Raw genomic sequence first — 22,625 nt, forward strand, 5'->3', positions numbered from 1 at the left:
GCAGCTTGAGGGTTTCCCTTTCATGAAACCAAAACCTTTGCCAACTTTCTTTTTTATCACACTGGATCTTCTTAATAAGTAGCAAGTGGTTGCACAATGTAAATACCAAAATTTCATGTGTGTGAACATCTCTTATAGCTTTGTTTTGAAGCTGTGTAATGGTATAATTTAAAATTAAAATTATAAAACTGTATGTAGTCAAATAATCTATCTATTTCATTGCTTCTGAGTTTCTTTTCTTCTAATTTTCCCTTTCTCTAGTATATACATCTATTCCACTAACATCTATTCTTTAGTCTTTTTATTAAATATTAAGATCATCAGTTTATTAAGTCCAATGATGAAAACTATCAGAAGAATATTCTCCTGAAAATTAGTTTTTAGTAAAAAAAAAAAAAGAAAAAAGAAAATCAAGACCGTCTCCGCACAACTACAGATGCTGTGGCAGTGCAACCTCTCTGCAGATGAGGAGAGTACATTAAATGGGCAAGTCATTCCCTGGATCAGCTGAATCATCCACATTATCATCCATTTCCTGGAACAAGGCTGATCTATATCCACATTGTTTCTAGCATCTTCCAAGAACTTGATATCATATATGTCAAGATTATGATCTGTTTCAAATAGCTGTTTCTCACTTAATTTATTTTTTCCTTTTTTTCTTTTTTTCTTTTTTTTCTTTCTTTCTTTATTTTTTAAATACATTTGTCTCTGCCTCCCCCCGACCACTTTCCCTTGCCCCCTCCCTCCTTCCCTCCCTCAGCTCTTCCCCTTTAGTTTTGTCCATGAGTCCTTGCTATATGTTCCTTGACTTTCCCCTTCCCTTCCCTTCCCCTGCCCCCCTCCCTCCTTCCCTCTTGTCTCTGTTGATTTCTTTTCCTTTCAGTGTTGCTGGTCATATTTTCCTTGCATCTTTGTATTGTTGGTTAGGTTCCACTTATAAGTGAGATCATATGGTATGTCTTTCGCCCCCTGGCTTATTTTGCTAAGCATAATGCTCTCCAGTTCCACCCATGCTGTCACGAATTTAGTAGTTCTTTTTTTCTTTCTGCTGTGTAGTATTCCATTGTGTATATGTACCATAATATTTTGATCCAATTATCTACTGATGGGCATTTAGGTTGCTTCCAACACTTGGCAATTGTCAATTGTGCTGCTGTGAACATTGGGGTGCATAGGTTCTTTTGTATTGGCGTTTTGGTGTTCTTAGGGTATAGTCCCAGCAGGGGAATCCCTGGATCAAAAGGCAGTTCCATTTTCAGCTTTTTGAGGAAATTCCACACTGCTTTCCATCGTGACTGCACCAGTCTGCATTCCCACCAACAGTGCACTAGGGTTCCCTTTTCTCCACAGCCTCGGCAGCACCTGTTGTTTGTTGATCTGTTTATGATGGCCATTCTGACTGGTGTGAGGTGGTACCGCATGGTGGTTTTGATCTGCATTTCTCTGATGGCTAGTGATGCTGAGCATCCTTTCAATGCCTCTGGGCCCTCTGTATCTCCTCCTTGGAAAAACGACTGCCCAGGTCCTTTGCCCATTTTTTGATTGTATCATTTGTCTTCTTGGAGTGGAGTCAAGTGAGTTCTTTATATATCTTGGAGATCAAACCTCTATCTGATGTATCATTAGCGAATATATTTTCCCATAGGGTTGGCTCCCTTTTCATTTTGCTGATGTTTTCTTTCGCCGTGCAGAAGCTTCTTATTTTGATGAGGTCCCACTTGTTTATTCTTTCCTTTATGTCCCTTGCTTTAGGAGACATATCAGTGAAAAAATTGCTGCATGGGATATCTGAGAGTTTCCTGCCAATGTTCTCCTCTAGGACTTTGATGGTGTTGTGACTTATATTTAAGTCTCTTATCCATCTTCAGTTTATTTTTGTGTATGGTGTCAGCTGATGATCCAATTTCAATTTTTTGCATGTAGCCGTCCAGCTCTCCCAGCACCATTTGTTGAAGAGGCGATTATTGCTCCATATTATGCTTCTGCCCCCTTTGTCGAATATTAGATGCCCATATAGACCTAGGCTTATTTCTGGGCTTTCTATTCTGGTCCACTGGTCTATGCGTCTGTTCTTGTGCCAGGACCAGATTGTTTTGAGTATAGTGGCTTTGTAGTAGAGTTTGATGTCTGGTATTGTGATCCCTCCTACTTTGTGTTTCTTTCTCAAAATTGCTGCAGCTATTCGAGGTCGTTTATGGTTCCATATAAATTTTTGAAATGTCTGTTCTATTTCTGTGAAATACGTCATTGGTATCTTAATAGGGATTGCGTTGAATCTATAAATTGCTTTTGTGTAGTATGGACATTTTAAGGATATTAATTCTTCCAATCCATGTGCACGGTATATGCTTCCATTTATTTGTGTCTTCCTTAATTTCTTTTTTCAATGTTGTATAGTTTTCTGCATACAGGTCTTTTGTGTCTTTGGTTAAATTTATCCCTAGGTACTTTATCTTTTTTCGTGCTATATCGAATGGTATATTTTCTCTGATTTCTTCTTCTTCTATTGCATTGCTGGTGTACAAAAACGCCTTTGATTTCTGAATGTTGACTTTGTATCCTGCTGTTTTGCCAAATTCACTTATTAGGTTGAGGAGTTTTTTGGTAGAGTCTACAGGGTTCTCTATGTACACTATCATGTCATCCTTCTTTTTTTCTTTCACTCATTTCTTTTTAATTTCCAAGAGTTCTGCATTAAACTGGGCTTTCTAACATAAGAAATTTTCGATTGTAACAGTAGTGCCATGAAATAATTGCTTTTCAGTTTCTTTTCTAGTTTTTATTCAATCTACTATTGCATTTAATTCTTCTTGCACAGCTCTTACTGAAGTAAAGAGTGTCACTATACCAAGTTTTCTGTCTTTCCTGTAATGCTAATGATTTTAAAATGTCTGGGACATCATTTTCTTCTAGATTTTCCTGGGAGAATGTTTCATACAGGCAGTTTCATCTGGATACTTCTCAGTATCTGTAAACTCAAGACACATCTGGACAATTTCCTCATTTTCTCCAGTCTCAGTAGCCAAAGTAATGGTGAAGCTGTGAGAATTTTCTGTTAATATTATAAAGGAATAAGAGTAGCTGGGCTCTAGCACCTCCAGAGGATGGTATTGCTCCTCACTGTATTCTGTCAACACAGCCCTCGCTGCAGCAAATATTGAGGAATATATACTGAATGTATGTGTCCTTCCCAACTTAACAACCAGCCAGCAAATATTATTCTATATTTACCATAAAGTGGAATGAAGATTTTTCTTTTTTCTTTTTTTTATATATTTTTGGTTGTTTATGCTATTACAGTTATCCCATTATCTCTCTTAATTTTTTTTTAATATTGGGCAATTTTTGCAAGGATTTTTGTAATGGCTGCCAATATACTTTTTAACCATTACCTAATTTTTTTGGAAAGACTCAGAACCACTTTTATAAAACAATCCATGTCAATATTTTGCCATTCTCATTAATCTTTCCTGTGTTAAATCAAAAAATGTAGCTTAGTTTTGCCGTTCTGTATTTTGTGCTATTTTTTCATTCCTAGTGCTTATTTAGAAAAGAGCTACATGCAAAAAATTGAAATTTGACCACCAACTGACACCATACACAAAAATAAGCTCAAGAGAGATGAAAGGCTTAGATATAAGTCATGACACCATAAAAGTCCTAGAGGAGAACATAGGCAGGAAACTCTCCGATATCCCATGCAGCAATATTTTTACCAACATGTCCCTTAAAGCAAGAGACATAAAGGAAGGAATAAACAAGTGGGACCTCATCAAAATAAGAAGCTTCTGCACGGCTGAAGAAAACATCAGCAAAATGAAAAGGGAATCAACTGTACAAGAAAATATATTTGCCAATGATACCTCGTACAGGGGTTTGATCTCCAAAATATATAACGAACTCACATAACTCCACTCCAGGAAGACAAGTAATCCAATTAAAAAATGGGCAAAGGACATGGACAGACACTTCTCCAAGGAAGAGACACAGAGGGCCCAGAGACACATGAAAGGATGCTCAGCATCACTAGCCATCAGAGAAATGCAAATTAAAACCATAACGAGGCACCACTTCACACAAGTCAGAATGGCCATCATAAGCAGATCAACAAACAGCGGGTGCTGGCGAGGCTGTGGAGAAAAGGGAACCCTAGTGCACTGTTGGTGGGAATGCAGACTGGTGCAGCCACTGTGGAAAACAGTCTGGAATTTCCTCAAAAAGCTGAAAATGAAACTCCCGTTTGACCCAGCGATTCCACTGCTGGGATTATACCTAAGAATCCCAAAACACCAACTCAAAAGAACCCTATGCACCCCAATGTTCATAGCAGCACAGTTCACAATAGCCAAGTTCTGGAAGCAACCTAAGTGCCCATGAGTAAATGAGTGGATGAAAAACTGTGGTACATTTGCACAATGGAATACTAAATGGCAGAAAGAAAGAAAGAGCTACTACCCTTCGTGATAGCATGGATGGAACTGGAGAACATTAGGCTAAGTGAAATATGCCAGGGGGTCAAAGACAAATACCATATGTTTTCACCTCTAAGTGGAACCTAATCAACAAAACAAAAAAGCAAGGAAAACGTAACCAGCAACACTGAAAGAAAAAAGACACTGATGGAAATAAGAGGAAAAGAGAGAGAGGGGTAGCAGGGAAAGGAAGGGGAAGGGTCAAATCACGGAACATGCATGAAGGATCCATGGATAAAGCCAAAGTGGGGAAGGACTGAGGGTGGGAGGTGGGGGTGGATGGGGCAGGGGAAAGTGATGGCTGGAAAATGGAGACAAATGTATTTGAACAATAAAAAAATAAAAATAAATAAAATTGATGCTATCCCTGTATCCCAAGAGTCTCACAAAATCTTTATCTCAGTCATTATGAGGGTTGTGTTTGCCCTATCCCAATTTTATGTAAAGAACTTGGAGGTTTCAGGTAGATTTTAACTGTGTAACGGTCAAAGCTGATACGGTCGCTCTTCAGAGCCCCAGGGTCCAGCTCGAGTGCCCACGTGCTTTCACCCTCTCTATCATCCTGTCACCCTTTCCACTCTCACCTCATGGCAGTTCTACCTTTTGCATTTATTTATTTCATCATTTTATTGCATTTAACTTAATATTCCAGCAAATGATATCATGCATATCTTTTGTATATCCTTTCTGCTGAACACAGAGCACTAGTTAAACTCAACCAAATTTTTTTCCTCAATAGTTTCATTGTGGTCTTTCATTAAAAATTAAAAGTTATCATCAAACAGCTACAGTTGTGTCTCGCTCTATCTGAGAACTGGATGGAGGGTGTTTGGGGAGTTGGCAAGAAGAACTCAAGTGAATATCAAACAAATACTCTACCACAGTGAAATATATATCACATTAAGGAAATCAAATCCTTTTAGTAATACAAGTGCACCTTGGTGAATAGCTGATATTTGCCAAGAATAATAAAATTCCCTCAGCCTTTGAGAGATTAGATCTGTTAAAAGCAAATAACAATATGATAGGAAAGATTCATGCTATAGTGTTTACTTACTACATGTCAAACCTTATAATCTAAAAAAACCTTAAGATTTATTTTTCCATTACAATGACATCATTATAAATTTTTATCGGATAAGGATACAAGTAATCAATTATATTACATATAAAATATGTAAATGGGCCATAGATATCAAAGATAAATACTTTATTATTGTAAGTAGCCTCTACAATGACCCCTAAATATTTCCACTGCCTGAAGTTCTATAGTATTCACCCCTTGAGTGTGGGCTGGACATATTTGAATAGCTTTTAAAGATTATAGTACTACAGAAATGATAGAATACTGTTCTTGAAATCAGGTTAAAACAAACAAAAATCTGTGGCTTTCATCCTTGGAAACTCTTATTTATATAGAAAGTGAGAAGATAAATGGAGCAAGTGGGACTGTTCAAAGACATAAATGGTGGATAATTTCCCAAATTTGAATACAGAGATGAATTATGGGTAGAATGAAAAATACACTCACATATAGACACATGTTAAAGAAAATGTAATTTTGTGGAAGAAAAATGGAATGTTCAACTTTGAAAAGAAAATTGGATCAACTTACAAAAAATATCATGAGGAGAAGAGAATAAAAAACTTTTGGTAAATGCAAATTAAAACAAAAATAATAATAACACAACAAATTCAATATTACCTACTTTATATACACTATCCATTAGATCTATGTGTGTTTCTGTGTGTCTTTACTTTGCCTATTCTAGATAGAGAAATTCTAATTGGCTTAAACCTTTGTAAGAATGTCAACTCAAAATGGTATTCTACTGAATGATTCTTTTGTACTTTAAAATCACAGTTTAGTATCTTTAAAAAAAACTCAAAATGACTTTATACTAGCAAATCCAGAGTTTAAAAAAAATAAAAATAGAACACTACAAATTTATAAAAGTAAAGAGATAAGTAAAAATACAACTATAGAATATACATACAAAAATCTACATTGAACAAGAGTTGGTTTTACAGAACTTTTTAAAAGAATTATAACACATATTAAAACAGTTTTAGCTGTATTAAGAGAACATGTTTATAATACGGCTAATAAAAATTTCCAATGATAAAATAATGCTGAAGCACATTGAATAAGATCCAGAATCCACAACTATAAACAACAAAGTGGATTAATCAACAGGCTAAAAATAATACAATAGAAGCCACTTCCTTAACCTGAGAAAACATAATTGCCCCAAGCTAACAAAAAATACTCCTTATTATAGCAAAATGCTGGCAATATTACCTTTGAAACTGTGAGCAAGTAAACTTGCTAACTATCATCACTCTTATTTGTCTTTTGTTCAGTTTATCTAATGTATAGAGCATTATAAAAAAATAGGAAAAATGAGTGGTTTTTATGAGAAATTAGTTTTAATTATACATCAGAAATCATTGAAGACATGCTGGACAATAATATCCCCTTAAAAACAGCAACTGCAATAAACTTAAAATATCTAGATAGAATTCAAATAAGAAATGTTAGGGATTCTTACATAGGCAGCCAAAGTTCCTCAGTATAGGAATAATCATGTGGTGTGTGCATGTGTGTGTGTGTGTGTGTGTGTGTATGAAGTCAGAGTGAGAGAACACTAGCAAATGAGTTTGAGATGAAAAATTAAAGAGTGTCCAAGAAAGAAATAGATTGATGGAGAAAGATATATAAAAAGGAGAAAAGCACAAGGGAGAGAGAAAGTGAAAGAAAAAGGGTGGGATGAGAGAAGAGGGAGTAGATGTGAAAAGAATTTTACACCTGATAATCAGATTCTTAATTTTGCAAATTTTTTAGTAAATATACATCAGTTTTATAATTCAATAACAAAAATTAAGTTTTAAAATAGGAAAAAAAGTAAGTTGCAAATTTTGTCAAATGCTTAGAAAAGTAGTTGGGTAAGGTCAAAAAATGGTGTGACCAGCAAGACCCGAGTCACAGTATTTACATTAGCGTGTTACTGGCAGAAAATGAGAAGATTTTAGAAATTTATCAGATGCAGTGTTACTCAGATAAACATTCTCAGGTCAGCCTTCAAACCCTCATTACATAATTAACGTAGAGGAGGAGACAGAGTGGAAATGAGCTTGCCTTGGTGGGCGCTCTCACCTAAAGCCGAAGACATTATTAGGCATAAACACATACACACGGCTTCTCATTTGGAGCATCTGTTTGAGTTAATTTGTTTTATGACTAGGCTTTAGAGAAATGACAGTCTTCAAATAGAGATTAGCTACACTGTAATAAGTTCTTTACTGCAATGTAATACTTTCTAGGAGAATTTTGATTTCCCACTTGGTGGATCCACAGGTTCTGTTTATCAAGCTGTACACAATGCTTTTGCAGACAAGTTATTGCCATCCCCACTGAATGAACTTCCAAGGAGACATTTACAAGAATATTTATAGGTACATAAGTACTGTGAAGGAGAGGGCATTCTTTCTACTCAGCAACTTCTCATAAAACAAGCTCACATTAATATGCATATTATTGGATCTACTTGTACATTTCAGGAATAATTTTAAACTTCCAAAAATATGCAAACCTGAGGTTCTCATTGGACAGAAGCAAGAATACTGAATTTCAAGTAGGAGGGATGTTATCAACTACATTACACTTCAAAACATTGAAAACATTCGCTGTCCAAGAATAACCTCTAAATGAGAAAGCCCTGGGTGGGAGGCACTTTGGCTTGTTTCTAGAACCCCTCTTCTTTTGTATCCATTAGTTGGGTTTATTTAGCCTGTTGCACATTCTTTAAAGTAGTGGTGTTAATCCTAATGAGTTGATGTAACTGCCTGCTTGCATAAAAAATTCATGCTCTATGAAGTACTCATAACAGCTTACAGAGCAAGAAAGTAAAATTAGTCAGATAATACTGACCACTGAATAAGCTGTAAAAATAAAGAGAAAAAAAATGAAAAAAGGTAGGGGAATGCCCTGGCTAGTGTGGCCCAGCTGATACACCAAAAGGTTGTGGGCTTGATTCTTGGTCAGGGCACGTGCCTAGGTTCCTGCTTCCGTCTCAGGTCACCGCATGTGCAAGAGACGACTGAACAGTGTTTCTCTTTTACATCGATGTTTCTCTCTCTGTCTTCCCTTCTCTATGAATTCAGTAAGCATGTCCTTGGGTGAGGATAAAAAAAGGTGGAAGGACAATGACCAGTAGGAGTCATTTTAGAAATGTTACACTTGAAATATCCATAGGAAATTGCAAGTACAAACGTGAAGACAAGTGAGGTCTGTGACTTAGGAGGGAAAGCTGTTTGGAGTTCTTGATTTAAAATCAGCACGTAGTTATTATGTTTCACTTTATTGATTAGGACCAATATAAGTGAATGCAACATATTGTGGGTTCATCATGAGGATGATTAAGACAGTTTATACTTGGCAAATTGAAGAAACTTCTAACTAAAAATGTACTGAAAATGGGCCCATGGTATACTTTACAGAGTGTTCACTTTACAAATGCAAACCTAAGGAACCAGGTTGTACACTTGAAAGTCAACCTTGTAATATTTTCTTCCTTACCACCATCTTGGTTATTATTAAATTGCAGCTCTGATCTTCAAGTGCCTTCAGAAAATTAAGAAAAAATTGAATTTTCCATCATTAGGCAAAAGATGAAAGAAATGCATACTATATAATATTGTTAAGGATTACTGTTTAAAGATAACAGTAGACTGTGAAACCTTTTGATTAGTCTCTAACTCTTGGTGTCTTGATTTCAATCCCTATTGACCAAAAGTACCTAAGTATGTTCTGTTCCAGAAAAAAAGGAGGCACTCTGAAGTCCAACAGATAGTGTAAAAGAAATTGTCAGCTGGAAGAACTATTGATGATTTTTTTTTTGCTGGATGCGTTTTATTTTATTTTATTTTATTTTTATTTTTTAATTATTTCATGTTTCTATTGTTCAAATACATTTGTCTCCATTTTCCAGCCATCACTTTCCCCTGCCCTCCTCCCCCACCTCCCACCCTCAGTCTTTCCCCACTTTGGCTTTATCCATGGATCCTTCATGCATGTTCCGTGATTTGACCCTTCCCCTTCCTTTCCCTGCTACCCCTCTCTCTCTTTTCCTCTTATTTCCATCAGTGTCTTTTTTCTTTCAGTGTTGCTGGTTACGTTTTCCTTGCTTTTTTGTTTTGTTGATTAGGTTCCACTTAGAGGTGAAAACATATGGTATTTGTCTTTGACCCCCTGGCATATTTCACTTAGCCTAATGTTCTCCAGTTCCATCCATGCTATCACGAAGGGTAGTAGCTCTTTCTTTCTTTCTGCCATTTAGTATTCCATTGTGCAAATGTACCAGTTTTTCATCCACTCATTTACTCATGGGCACTTAGGTTGCTTCCAGAACTTGGCTATTGTGAACTGTGCTGCTATGAACATTGGGTTGCATAGGTTCTTTTGAGTTGGTGTTTTGGGATTCTTAGGTATAATCCCAGCAGTGGAATCGCTGGGTCAAACGGCAGTTTCATTTTCAGCTTTTTGAGGAAATTCCAAACTGTTTTCCACAGTGGCTGCACCAGTCTGCATTCCCACCAACAGTGCACTAGGGTTCCCTTTTCTCCACAGCCGCGCCAGCACCCGCTGTTTGTTGATCTGCTTATGATGGCCATTCTGACTTGTGTGAAGTGATGCCTCGTTATGGTTTTAATTTGCATTTCTCTGATGGCTAGTGATGCTGAGCATCCTTTCATATGTCTCTGGGCCCTCTGTGTCTCTTCCTTGGAGAAGTGTCTGTCCATGTCCTTTGCCCATTTTTTAATTGGATTACTTGTCTTCCTGGAGTGGAGTTACGTGAGTTCGTTATATATTTTGGAGATCAAACCCCTGTACGAGGTATCATTGGCAAATATATTTTCTTGTACAGTTGGCTCCCTTTTCATTTTGCTGATGTTTTCTTCAGTCGTACAGAAGCTTCTTATTTTGATGAGGTCCCACTTGTTTATTCCTTCCTTTATGTCTCTTGCTTTAAGGGACATGTCGGTAAAAATATTGCTGCATGGGATATCGGAGAGTTTCCTGCCTATGTTCTCCTCTAGGACTTTTATGGTGTCATGACTTATATCTAAGTCTTTTATCTCTCTTGAGCTTATTTTTGTGTATGGTGTCAGTTGGTGATCAAATTTCAATTTTTTGCATTGTTGAACACCATTTGTTAAAGAGGCTTTTTTTTACTCCATTTTATGCTTCTGCACCCTTTGTCAAATATTAATTGACCATAGAGACATGGGTTTATTTCTGGGCTCTCTATTTTTTTCCATTGATCTATGCGCCTGTACTTATGCCAGTACCAGACTGTTTTGTTTACAGAGGCCTGGTAATATAGTTTGATGTCAGGTATTGTGATCCCTCCTACTTTGTTCTTTCTCAAAATCGCTGTGGCTATTTGGGGTCATTTATGGTTCCATATAAATTTTTTAAATGTTTGTTCTAGTTTTGTGAAATATGTCACTGATATTTTAATAGGGATTGCATTGAATCTATAAATTGCTTTGGATAGTATTAATATTTTGATGATGTTAATTCTTCTAATTCATGAACACAATATGTGCTCCATTAATTTGTGTCTTCCCTAATTTTTTTCTTCAATGTTGTATAGTTTTTTGCACACAGAACTTTTACCTCCTTGGTTATGTTTATTCCTAGGTATTTTATTTTTCTTGTTGCTATAGCAAATGGGATTTTTTCCCCTGATTTCTGATTCTTATATTTCATTGTCAGTGTATAAAAATGCCTTTGATTTCTGAATGTTGACTTTGTATCCCGCTGTTCTACCAAATTCATTTATTAGGTCAAGTAGGTTTTTGTAGAGTCTATAGGGTTTTCTATGTATACTATCATGTCGTCTGCAAACAATGGGAGTTTTACTTCCTCCTTTCTAATTTGGATGCCTTTTATTTCTTTGTCTTGCCTGATTGCTGTGGTTACTACTTCCAATACTATGTTGAATAGAAGTGGTGAAAGCAGACATCCTTGCCTTGTTCCTGATCTTAGTGGGAAGGGTTTTAATTTTTGCCCATTGAGTATGATGTTGCCTGTAGGTTTTTCATATATAGCCTTTATTATATTGAAGTATGACCCTTTATTCCCACTTTGCTGAGTGTTTTTTATCATAAATGGATGCTGTACCTTATCAAATGGTTTTTCTGCATCTATGGATGCGATCATGTGTTTTTTGTCTTTCCTTTTGTTTATGTGATGTATTACAGTATAGCATCAAATTTAAGTTTGGTTTATTTGTATATTTTATTTTATTTTTCTCATTATGTGCTTTCGGCACTCCTGAGTTTCCAGCCTAAGCATCACATGTATCCATGCATGGAATTTTATCTAAAATTGTAATGCTTGCACTCTGGCTGGTTTGGCTCAGTGGATTGAGCACTGGCCTGCAAACCAAAGGGTCACTGGTTCTATTCCTAGTCAGGAAACTTGTCTGGGTTGTGGGCCAGGTTCCCAGTAGTGTGTATTCAAGAGGCAACCATACATTGAAGTTTCCCTTTCTTTCTTCCTTCCTTCCCCCTCTCAAAAAATACATAAATAAAATCTTTAAAAATAAAATTGTAATGATTGCAAAGAATTGCATGCAGATTACCCAATTATTCATTAAAATTATTAGGTTTAGAAATATCATGATCCTCACAGACTTTCAGTTAAAGTACCACTTTAAATATATATCTAAATAATAAATATGCCCCTCTAAAAATGTTTTGGTCTACCTTTTTCTTATTCTTTATTGTGGATGTAATAAATGCAAAATTAAGGAGGATATCATAAGATTCTTCTAACATGTCTGAATAATTAATCTTTTAAAAAATTTTATTTATTTACTTTTAGAGAAGGGAAAGGAAAAAGAAAAGGAGGGAGAGAAACATCAATGTGTGAAAGACACATCAACTGGTAGCCTCTCACCCACCGCCAAAGGGGACTGGTCCACAACCCAGGCATGTGTCTTGACTGGGAATCGAACCACTGACCCCTAGGTTCACAGGCCAACATTCGATCCAGTGAGCCATACCAGCCAGGGACAGAATAACTATTTTTGATTAAGAGAGTGTAGTAAGATCATAAAAACTTGGGTGCCTGGATTAGTTCCCTATTGCTACTATAACAAATCACCACCAATGTGTTGGTATCTTACCGTTCTGTAGGCTGTAAATATCATCGGGCTAAAATTCAGATGTCGGCAGACCTTTGTTTCTTTCTGGCAGTTCTAGGACAGAGACCCTATCTTGCCTTTTCAGGCTTTTAGAGATGGCCGCCATTCCAGGTCTAATGGCTGTCTTCTTCCAGCTCCAATGTCAACACGGAAGGGCAGAGTCCTCAAAAGACATCACTCTGACTTCTGCTTCTGTCATCACACCTTCTCTAACCCTTACACATCTCCCTCCTTCTACACTATTAAAAACTTCTGTAATCACATCAGGCCCAGCAGGATAACCGAGGATAATCTCTATTTTACTTTTATAGATAGAGTTTTAATAGGACAATGTGACACGAAGCACTGACCCATTTGACTAATTTGCTAAGGCAGCTAAATGGTAGATACAGGATTTGCATTCAGGTCTTCTGGATCCACGAGTTGCGCTCAGGCAACTACGGCATCAGATGGAGCTGTGTGGCCAGCAGAGAAAGCTAAGGCACAGACAGGATGAGGCAAGTTTCTTTAACCAAGAAGCAGAGGCAGCAGACCACCAGGCTCCTGGCCCTGTCTCCTGGGTCCAGCCTGAGTTCTGTCCTCTGAACAGGCCCAGGCTTTCTCTCTTTGCTGCTCCCCCAGACTCCTTCAGCCAATTAGCTTCCCTGACCAGCCCTGGTGTTCTGAGTTTCTTCTTTTCACTTCCTAGGCACTTCCTCTCTGTTCCCTTGTACTAAGCAGTCCTGACTCAACCACTTCCCAGCTCTTCACCAGTCCTCAGAGGCATCTGAGCCTTGTAGTCTCCAAACAAGGAGCATGACAACGCTGCCTCTTCTGTGTCAGGGGCCTTCTGTGGCTGCGTTGCTAGGTTAGAATTACATTAATAGCCTGCCTGATCTTACACAGATAAAAATAAAAGTGAACACCCTCCTCTAACCTCACCTCCTATCTTGCTCCCACAAAGGCCACAGTTTCATCCCCTGGCAGCACCCGTGATCTATAGCGCTGCCACGGCCCATCTCCCCTTCACTCTCTTTGAGCCTGGCTCTCAGCATGGAAGTCCAGCTCCTGCTGCTCCAGTCACCTGGTCAGTCCCCTGCCCTCCAGCTCCACTTGTGATGGATGGGGGACAGTGGCTGTGAGAGAGAGCCCAACACTCCTTCCCATCCCCCTTCTTGCCATAACTTCAGACATCCCTGGGTGGGAGCTACACTGTCCCCCAGAGACCATCCTGCAGAGTTTCTCCCAGCCACCACGGATGAAGAAATAAGTCATTCCATACACTTTCGCTCTGCCAGGAAAAGGCAGGTGGTGATTCCCTCTAGTGGAGAATGCCTGGAGCCCTTCTCTTGAAGTGACTTTTATTCAGTTTAACTCACATAGGGATACACAGTATGCATGTAAAGCTCATCAATCAATGTTAAACAATAATGATTAAAGGAAGGAGCTATGGTTCAAGGATAACAGTAAAGGGATTACAAGAGTCTTTCTGAGTCAGGGTTAGGTAAACAGTGACGCCCATTCAGTAACTCCAGTGCATTCTTAGCAAAGCAGGTTTCATTGGATTTAATGCATTCCTTTTCCAGGCCTAATTGCACCCAGGGGAACTATCTGATCCAGTTTAGGGCTGTACCTGCCTCTAGCATTGTTTCAAGCCTAAATCAGGTAGGAGGATCCAAGAGATACAGAGACTTCATTTAGATAGAATGAGGACTCTGATCATGACAAAGTCAAGGGGTGAGGGTCTTTTGCCCCTTCTCCATGTTCCTCAAGTCCTTCCTTGATGACTCCTATGTGGCTGTGCCTGTCTTAGGTTGTCCCTGCCATCAAGGGGTCTTACCCGTCATTGACTAACCAGCCATCTTCCAGGGCCAAGCAGGGTGATGTGAGGGAGGCAGGGGCTGTGTCCCTGCCAGGGGGACAGGTTTTGTCTCCTCAGTGGCCTATTTTCCCAAGGCTTCCTTGCTCAGCTCCAGCCTTGGGGCCCTCTCACCTGTTGACAAGGCTACAAACCAGGTGGGAAGGTTCCCAACACATCCCAAATCCCAGACTATCTAATCTCTCTTTTGAAGGTCCTCATTTACTTCTTCTTTGTTATGCAACCAGAAATGGTATCATGTTTTAGGGATTAGGGTATGGGCATTTGGGGAGACTGCTTTGTTATTCTATCTACCATAATGGTTTTTAGATAAGCTTATATTAGTCAAATATTCTCATTTAATAAAAATAGGTATTTATCCATACTGTCTTTATATTATTTACAAATGCAGGAGGTTTCATAATGATGACTGAAAAAAACACATGAAATAGGTCTTTAAAAAATGTCCCTTAATGAAAGATGGTGCTGAGAAAATGTTACAAGGACTTTGCTGACTATAGTTGACCCTTTGATAACATGACTTTGAACTTGATGGTCTACTTAGATGCAGATTTTTTTTTTCAGTCAACCACAGTTGAATTGACCCCAGGCAGTTCAACTCATCCACACAGTTCAAACTCACCTTCTCAAAAGAACTTCATCATTGGGAATCTATATCAGCAGAGGGTTAAATTAAGTCATATTTTTATTTTTGACTCTATGGAGGGGGGCTATAACTCCTGTGTTGTTCAAGGGTTAACTGTATTATGGAAAAAAGAAGAAAATACATTTGAATTTTGAATGTGTGTGTGTCTGTGGGTGTGAGTGTATCAGGGTGTATGGGCATGATATTAGAGAGAGGACATAGAAATAAAGAGAGAAAGAACAAAAAAGGAGAAAGAATATGATATTTGGTAAAAAATTTTTTCATGAAATCATTTTCTGTTTAAGATAATATTTGTTTCTTTGAAATCTCTGAGACTTCTTTGGGAAAATTTGTTTAGATATTCAATCAGTTACATCATTCTTTAATGGCAATTTTCCTTTTCCTTCAAACCCACCTCTGCAAATTTCTAACTAAAGATAATGACCGTGCTGAAATTATATAGCTCCCTTCTTTCTCATTGCATTTTCTCTTTCCTGTCTGTGACACCAACACACTATTGAGCTAAAAACCAATAATTTTCCTTTCTAAAAGTGTTTTTGTTACAAAGAAAATTAACAGGAACTACTTTGTATTCTCTCTTTCCTATTCAAATTGGTTTATTGCACTCCCTTAATATTAAGTTGGCTTACATCTGTATTGCTTTTTTTGTTGCTGTTGTATTTTTTAAATATAATGCATGGCCACCACACATCTAACACTTTTTTTACAAGGCCCCAATTTAAAACAACAAACACAATATTCTTGTACACTAATAACAGCAGTGTTTCCTATGGACAACTTATGCTTTAGACCTCATTTTAAAAATTTATAATGCTTACCTTACTCAGGAGAACCTCCATCCACATGTTTATTCATAATGCCCTGACCTTTACCCCTTCAGCATTCATTCTTTCAGTATTAGAAAGGTAGTTTATTATTCATAGTCTCTTTCGCGCTATCGCTGTGAGTTGGCAATACTTTTCTGAACTTAACCTGACAAGACAGGTTTAATCATCTCTTGCCCTCCATGTCCATCCTCTACATTTTATGCTAACAGAGCCGGATGTGTGCTATAATCCCTACATTATTAATAAAGTCCCAGGGACACTATTAATCAATGTCATTTTTATTCTACTTCTGAATAGTCTATGAACTCGTATTCAGTATTTTCACCCCAAATGTGTCAAGATTGAGTACTTCCTACCACAAAATCTTCTAGAGTTCATCCAAGGTAGCTCTAATTTATTGTGTTGCCTCACATGTTACACAATACTTACCACATTTATAACTGTATTCAAAAATTATTTTTACTACTATCTTTCCTCCTCCTGAGATTGAGTCTATTTGTTCAACCTTGTCCTCTGAGTTTTAGCCTCATGTCTAAAATCAAGGAAAACTCAATACATTTTGAAAGTAGAAAAATGGATGGTGATTTTTCCTCCCCTTTGAATACTTAACCAGATTGTAAGCAGATATTATGAAAGTAGAGAAGAATGGCTCTTTCAATTGCTAATTATATATTTTCTAGGTTCTATCAACCAGTATTTTCTAGAAATATATACAAGAGACTACATGTATAAGCTCTAGTCTTATAAATCCAACTTAATTTTATGCCACAGGAAAGTAATGGAGTTTTGGAAATAAATAGCATATCTTTTGGACTATGTAACACCTGAGTTAGAGTGATGTTCTAGTTATATGATGTTGAATATTATACTTAACCTTTAGTGCCTTAGTATCAACATCTGGTGAATAAGAGAAAACTAGACAGGCTCATTTAAGGTAAAGATAAACCTTTTTCAAGGAAGCTACAGACATGGTATGTGAATACCTGCCATGACCCACTTTAAGAATTTTTTATATTCACACCATCCTATGTGGTTACTTTCAGTCTCAGAGTTTATACAGCCTGTCGACTGACCTCCCCTGAACTTATTAGGTTTAGTATGTGTTTTTTTGGTCCACATTTCAAATAAGCCATAAATTCCTGAATTTGCTATTGGCATTTTGTTCTGTGATCTTTATTTTTAATACTGTTAATTTATTGTTTTTACTGTATGTTTCCACAGGATTTTTACCCTCATTTAGAAAAAAACTGGGTATTACTGCAAAAGTCTATTTATATACATCTCATAACCAGTAGACTAAACTTTCAAAAAAACAAAAATCTCAAAAGGTTTACTAGTAGGAACTGCAAATCTTGATGTTTGCATGCTTAGCTCTAGAAACCATATATGAGGTGAGACCCCAAAATACTGGCATTATGTTCCAGAGGGTAGGTCCTTATAGTACAGACTTCCCCAGGAGCCCATCTGTTTCCATGCACCAGCTGGCATTATTGTGAGAGGCCACATTGGCTTCAGTGAATTTTTTGTGAAGACTCTTTCAATGTGTTTGCCCATTTTACGGTGGGTGATTTACTAGTGCACCTGCCCACACCATGCTGAGTGTTTAGCAGGTTTTGACCAAAAAAAGGCATGAACTAGTGCCCTGCCCTCCCTATTTACCTGATTTCACCCCAAAGTGATTGCTTTTTGTTTGTTAGTTTGTTTGTTTGTTTGTTTTTGTTTTGTTTCCTTGTGTGAAGAAAAAAACTCTCAAGGGGAAAAGTTTTGCTAATGTGGAAGACATGAAATACAAAAGATAAGTACTACATACATCAAAATCGACTAGTTCAAAAGCTGTTTTGAGCAGCAGGAAAAAATCTTGATAGGTGTATTACATCAAATAGAGAGTACTTTGAAGGTGACAAGTTTAAACATGTAAGAATACAAACACAATTTTTTATAAATAAATTCTGGGTGTTCTTGCCCCATTACTTGTACAGTTGATATTTAGAAAGAAGTAAAGGATGTCAGAAAATACATCTGAAAAGTGTTGCTTGGGAACTGAAATAAAAGTCAGAATGTTGACTATCATTTTTACACAAATTAAAAAGAGTACGTTCTAAATACACATGCTGTAAAATATCCTTATATCAGACTTAGAGACTGCAGATTTTTGGTTGACCTCTGGGCCTTATTATTATTATATTTAATTTGAAATTATTTATAATACATAGAAACCTGACATTAATGCAGAGTTCATCAGTTCTAAATGATTAAACTAGCTTTCAATGAATTAAATATAATAGTATATTTTAAAATGATTGTATCTCTAAAAAGACCAATGGTTCAAAGTTCCCCTATAGTCATGAATCCATATCAGATGACAAATTATCAAATATTTCAACACTATACAATATCTGAGTCAGTATTTTACATTTAGCAAAATGAGCACTCAAAGTAGTGCTCATTTTTTCCTTAAAGTAGTAAAGAATTTATGAATCATTCAAATATCAAATGATTTTCATATCTATTGAACCTAAAAAATACACCTAACAACACTGTTGAATAGAGAAATTATACAAATTCAAAAATGCAAAGTGAACTTCTGATTGCTTTATAAAAAGTTCTCCCTCTTCAATGTTTGTTTACCATTCCCTCTATTTATTAATAGGAAAAACATATTTTAAATTATATATTCCAAAACTTAAATGGATATTATAATACTTTGATTCATTATATCATAGGATTTCTGAGCAATGTACTGGAGATTTATTCATATATAAATGGTATCTCAAATAATTATGGCAGCATAATTTCAATCTTCACATGTTCTCCCTGTGTACACATTTGTCTCTGTGACCAAATTTTAAAGTAATTATGGAAGCCATTTGGCACTTTTTCATAAAATTATGAATTTACTAAATTAGATTCAGTATCTCACACTCTGGAATCAAAAATTTTACAAGAACACCATTTATATTAGATTAGGATTCATCCAAAAGGCCTCATTTTCACTCAACTACCTCTGTATATACTTTTTCCAAAAAAAGTCACATTTTGAGATATGGGGGGGGGGGAATACACAGTTTAACCTTTAACACAGAGAATATTTATGTTGTGAAAATTGGCAAATGTTACACATAATAGCTTTTTCTCTCTCAAAACCAGTTATATTTACCAGCACATTGATGTGTGTTTTCATCTTATAAACTTTCTTAAGCATTGGCTTCCCTTTTGGAAAGACACTATGAGAAACAAAGAACAAGAAAATATTAAGAATGTAAAACTACTAGACTCACATCACATTACTTAACACTCACCTCCCTATGACAGAAATATGTACTATGTTTTTTAGAGTAATTGCAGCATCAAATCTCCATTGCTTAAATAATTCCCACACAATATGCATTTACCTAGTGAACCTCTGTTCAATTTTAGTTATATTTTATATTTAAATATGAATTTGTCCTGAATTTCAATAATTCCCTCACCTGTATTTATTTTGTTTGGTTTTGTTCTATCCATCTTAGCTTCTGAGACAGAGTTCTATTGAGTTTATGAAGCTCTGAAATAATAATGAGGGAATAGTGATAGAAGAGAGTAGAATTAGTACACTGGAAGTCAACAGAAAAAAAAAAGAATAACATCACTAATTAAAGTTATATTTGTATTGCTATACATTTCAAATGGACAAAATGTTTTTAACTTACAAATAAGTTGCTGATGTATAAGAATCAAAACAAATAATGTTTCCAGGTGATTACTTGAAAAGATCTAATTTTCTTAGATTTTCTCCAACTTTTGTAGTAGCAGAAAGGTTAAACCTTTTAACATTGATCACACTAAAACAAGGTTGCATTATCTGGATTTCTTTTTGAGACATACATATGTAGTAGTTGACCTAGAAGGATTCTTTATTTATGAAAATATTGATACACTTTTCAAAAAGAACTCCAACTAAGAAATAATTGACATAAACTCCATTACTTGTTGAATTAGGAGGAAGAAGACAAGAAAAACAAATATATTGGTTTGGTCAAAATGTTTTTGTTTTGTTTTGTTTTTTCCTATAAAATGGCTCTAGTAGTGTTTAGTTGTCTTTAATGTCATTCAAACCAATTTTCTTAGACTGCATGGTGATAGCTATCATATCAGAGTGCATCTAAAAAAACTTATCAATATTGGTGATTTTTGGAGTAACATTTTAATATTGTTGAAGGAAGAAAATAAGCAATATTTTTGGCATACTATGTTTTATTACTTCAAGAAAGGTAAAAACACAACTGAAACATAAAAAAGAAAGATCTGTGCAGTGTTAGGCGAAGGTACCATGACTGATTGAACATGTCAAAATCAGTTTGTGAAGTTTCATGCACATTGGGTAGACCAGTTGAAGTAGATAGAGATCAAATTGAGACATTAATTGAAGACAATCAATGTTATACCATATGGGAGATAGCCAACATACTAAAAAAATCCAAATCAATAAAGTTATTGGTGAAAATGAAAAGTGTGTATTTTATTTTATGGAAAAACCCATATGAAGTTTTTGGCCAACCCAATCTATTCATCTTTGGAGAATAAAATATGAGTGCCAACGTTCCCTTGCGAGTGGAAAATAAATATATTTTGTTGGTACCTTTCTTTTTCTCCATTTTATCTCTTCATATTCATACTTCTATGGATAGTAAACTATTCTTTCCATTTGGGTAAACAGTTATATTTTGAAACTAATTCCCTAGAGAGTTTATAAAAATATGTTTGTAAATTTATAAATAGAAGTCATTCCTTCATTCATTCATCCATTCAGTAAATATTGAATAATCACCTTGTATTTGTTAGGCCTTGTACTAGTTCTCAACACACCAAAATAAATGATATCATCACGGGATGAAATCATTATAATGAAACATATCACCAATATACAAAAAATGATGAAATAATTATTGTATATAAAGCAATAAGTATAACAAGTATAATCAGTTCTAAAATTTTTACAAAGGAAATGAAGCAAAAGATTCAACTTGAAGAAAGAGAGTATTTTTTAAATAACGTATTTTCACTAAGTCAAAAATAAAAATCTTTGGCTAGTTATATAGTGTTAATCATTGTGGCATTTATTTTTCTGAAAAAGATTTTAATAAATGATGACCTATAAAATTATTTCCCTTAGAAGTATTTTTAATTGACTGGGCCTTCTCATTTTGTATTCTAAAAAAGCCAACACAAAGCACAAACTATTTCACAAGATGAGATTTTCTTCTAGTGAGTTTTTTTAATTGAAAGAGACAGCGATAGAATCAGACATTGCTAATGAAAAGATGTTTTATAATAAGGGTCTCCATATAAGGAAACTAGAAAGCCATACAGAGAAGAAGTGCTCTCTAGAAAACAGCTGAACATTTTTCCTTACTCTGTACTCTCCCCTTTTCTTTCCTTTTCACTTTAATGAGATGTTCACATTTCTCAAGTGAAATTACAATTTTCCCTGTACTTCCATGTAATTGTCCTGTCTTTACTCATCTTACTGAGAGCCACAGTCTGTGCTTCTTCCTAACCATAGCTTGCCAAAACTTTAACAGGAGCTCTGTCCCCTTGTGCTATCAAAATCATTTCGCTCCATTTCTCACTACCAGGAAATGTCCCCTTTACACTCCAGCAAATTCCACAAGCACGCGCGTGCGCACACACATACTTGGGAACCTGATTAATCCAGGCCTCAACCAACCCTGCCTTTTTTTTTTTTTTTTTTAATATTTCGGCATGCTTCTGAACTGAATAGTTTTCATACCATAGAATGGGGGCCTGGAAACTAGGAGATACAGTCCTAACACAGTACTGCAGCATAATCATACTCATGTGAGAAATATTAAAAAATTTCCTATAAAAACTATTACCATGGACTTAATTATTTTTAAGAATTTCAAAATATGTCCAGGGAACTTCAAAAGAGACATATTGGAGAAAGCATGCTCTCTTGTATTTGAAAGTTTCTACAAGGCCATTAAATCTACATCAGTGGACCTAGCTTTAGAACTGACCAAACTTTCATTGAGACTATAAAGGCACCAAAGCAACTCAGAGAAAAGGAGCTGAAATGGGATGGCCCACAATGTATCAAGGGTAGTTTCGCACATACTTCACCTGACTGACCTTCTCTGGTCAAAAAGAGACACGACTGAAGCAGTGGCTGACCACTCCAGCTCAGGGAAGCCACCCCTCCACTCAATGTATCAGGTTTTTTCGTGTGGCCTTTCTGAGGACATGTGCCAAGGCCATACCTGCCAGTGACGCTGCCATCTCTTCAGTCAGGATTGTCCCAGTGAAAAAATCTGAATAGCAGCTATAAACTGGCAGTTCTTATTCCATATTTCCTTCTGCTCACTCCATTCTAACCTCAGTGATTCAAGAATGAAAATCCAAGGTCACCCCAATCATCTTAGGCCTGGGGGTCAAACCATAGATCAAAACTTAACCATGTACGTAACAGGTTTCAAAACCTCTTGAAAGCACTAAATATGGGATTCTTTAATGATACATGTATGAACTTCACGGGTTTTTCCAAAACACTGAAAATACACATGCAAGCATGTGGGTATATGACGATTTACCTGGGGAAAGAAT

At 36.2% G+C, this 22,625-nt stretch overlaps 1 pseudogene; it reads right to left on the reverse strand.

The window, feature by feature from the left end:
• Positions 1-478: 478 nt before the first annotated feature.
• Positions 479-22,301, reverse strand: LOC129074713 (RWD domain-containing protein 1-like; annotated as a pseudogene).
• Between the last annotated feature and the right edge of the window lie 324 nt (positions 22,302-22,625).

This window comes from Pteronotus mesoamericanus, unplaced genomic scaffold (genome assembly GCF_021234165.1).
Source record: "Pteronotus mesoamericanus isolate MK-2021 breed Mesoamerican mustached bat unplaced genomic scaffold, CSHL_Meso_final contig_50, whole genome shotgun sequence".
Taxonomy (NCBI): Eukaryota; Metazoa; Chordata; class Mammalia; order Chiroptera; family Mormoopidae; genus Pteronotus; species Pteronotus mesoamericanus.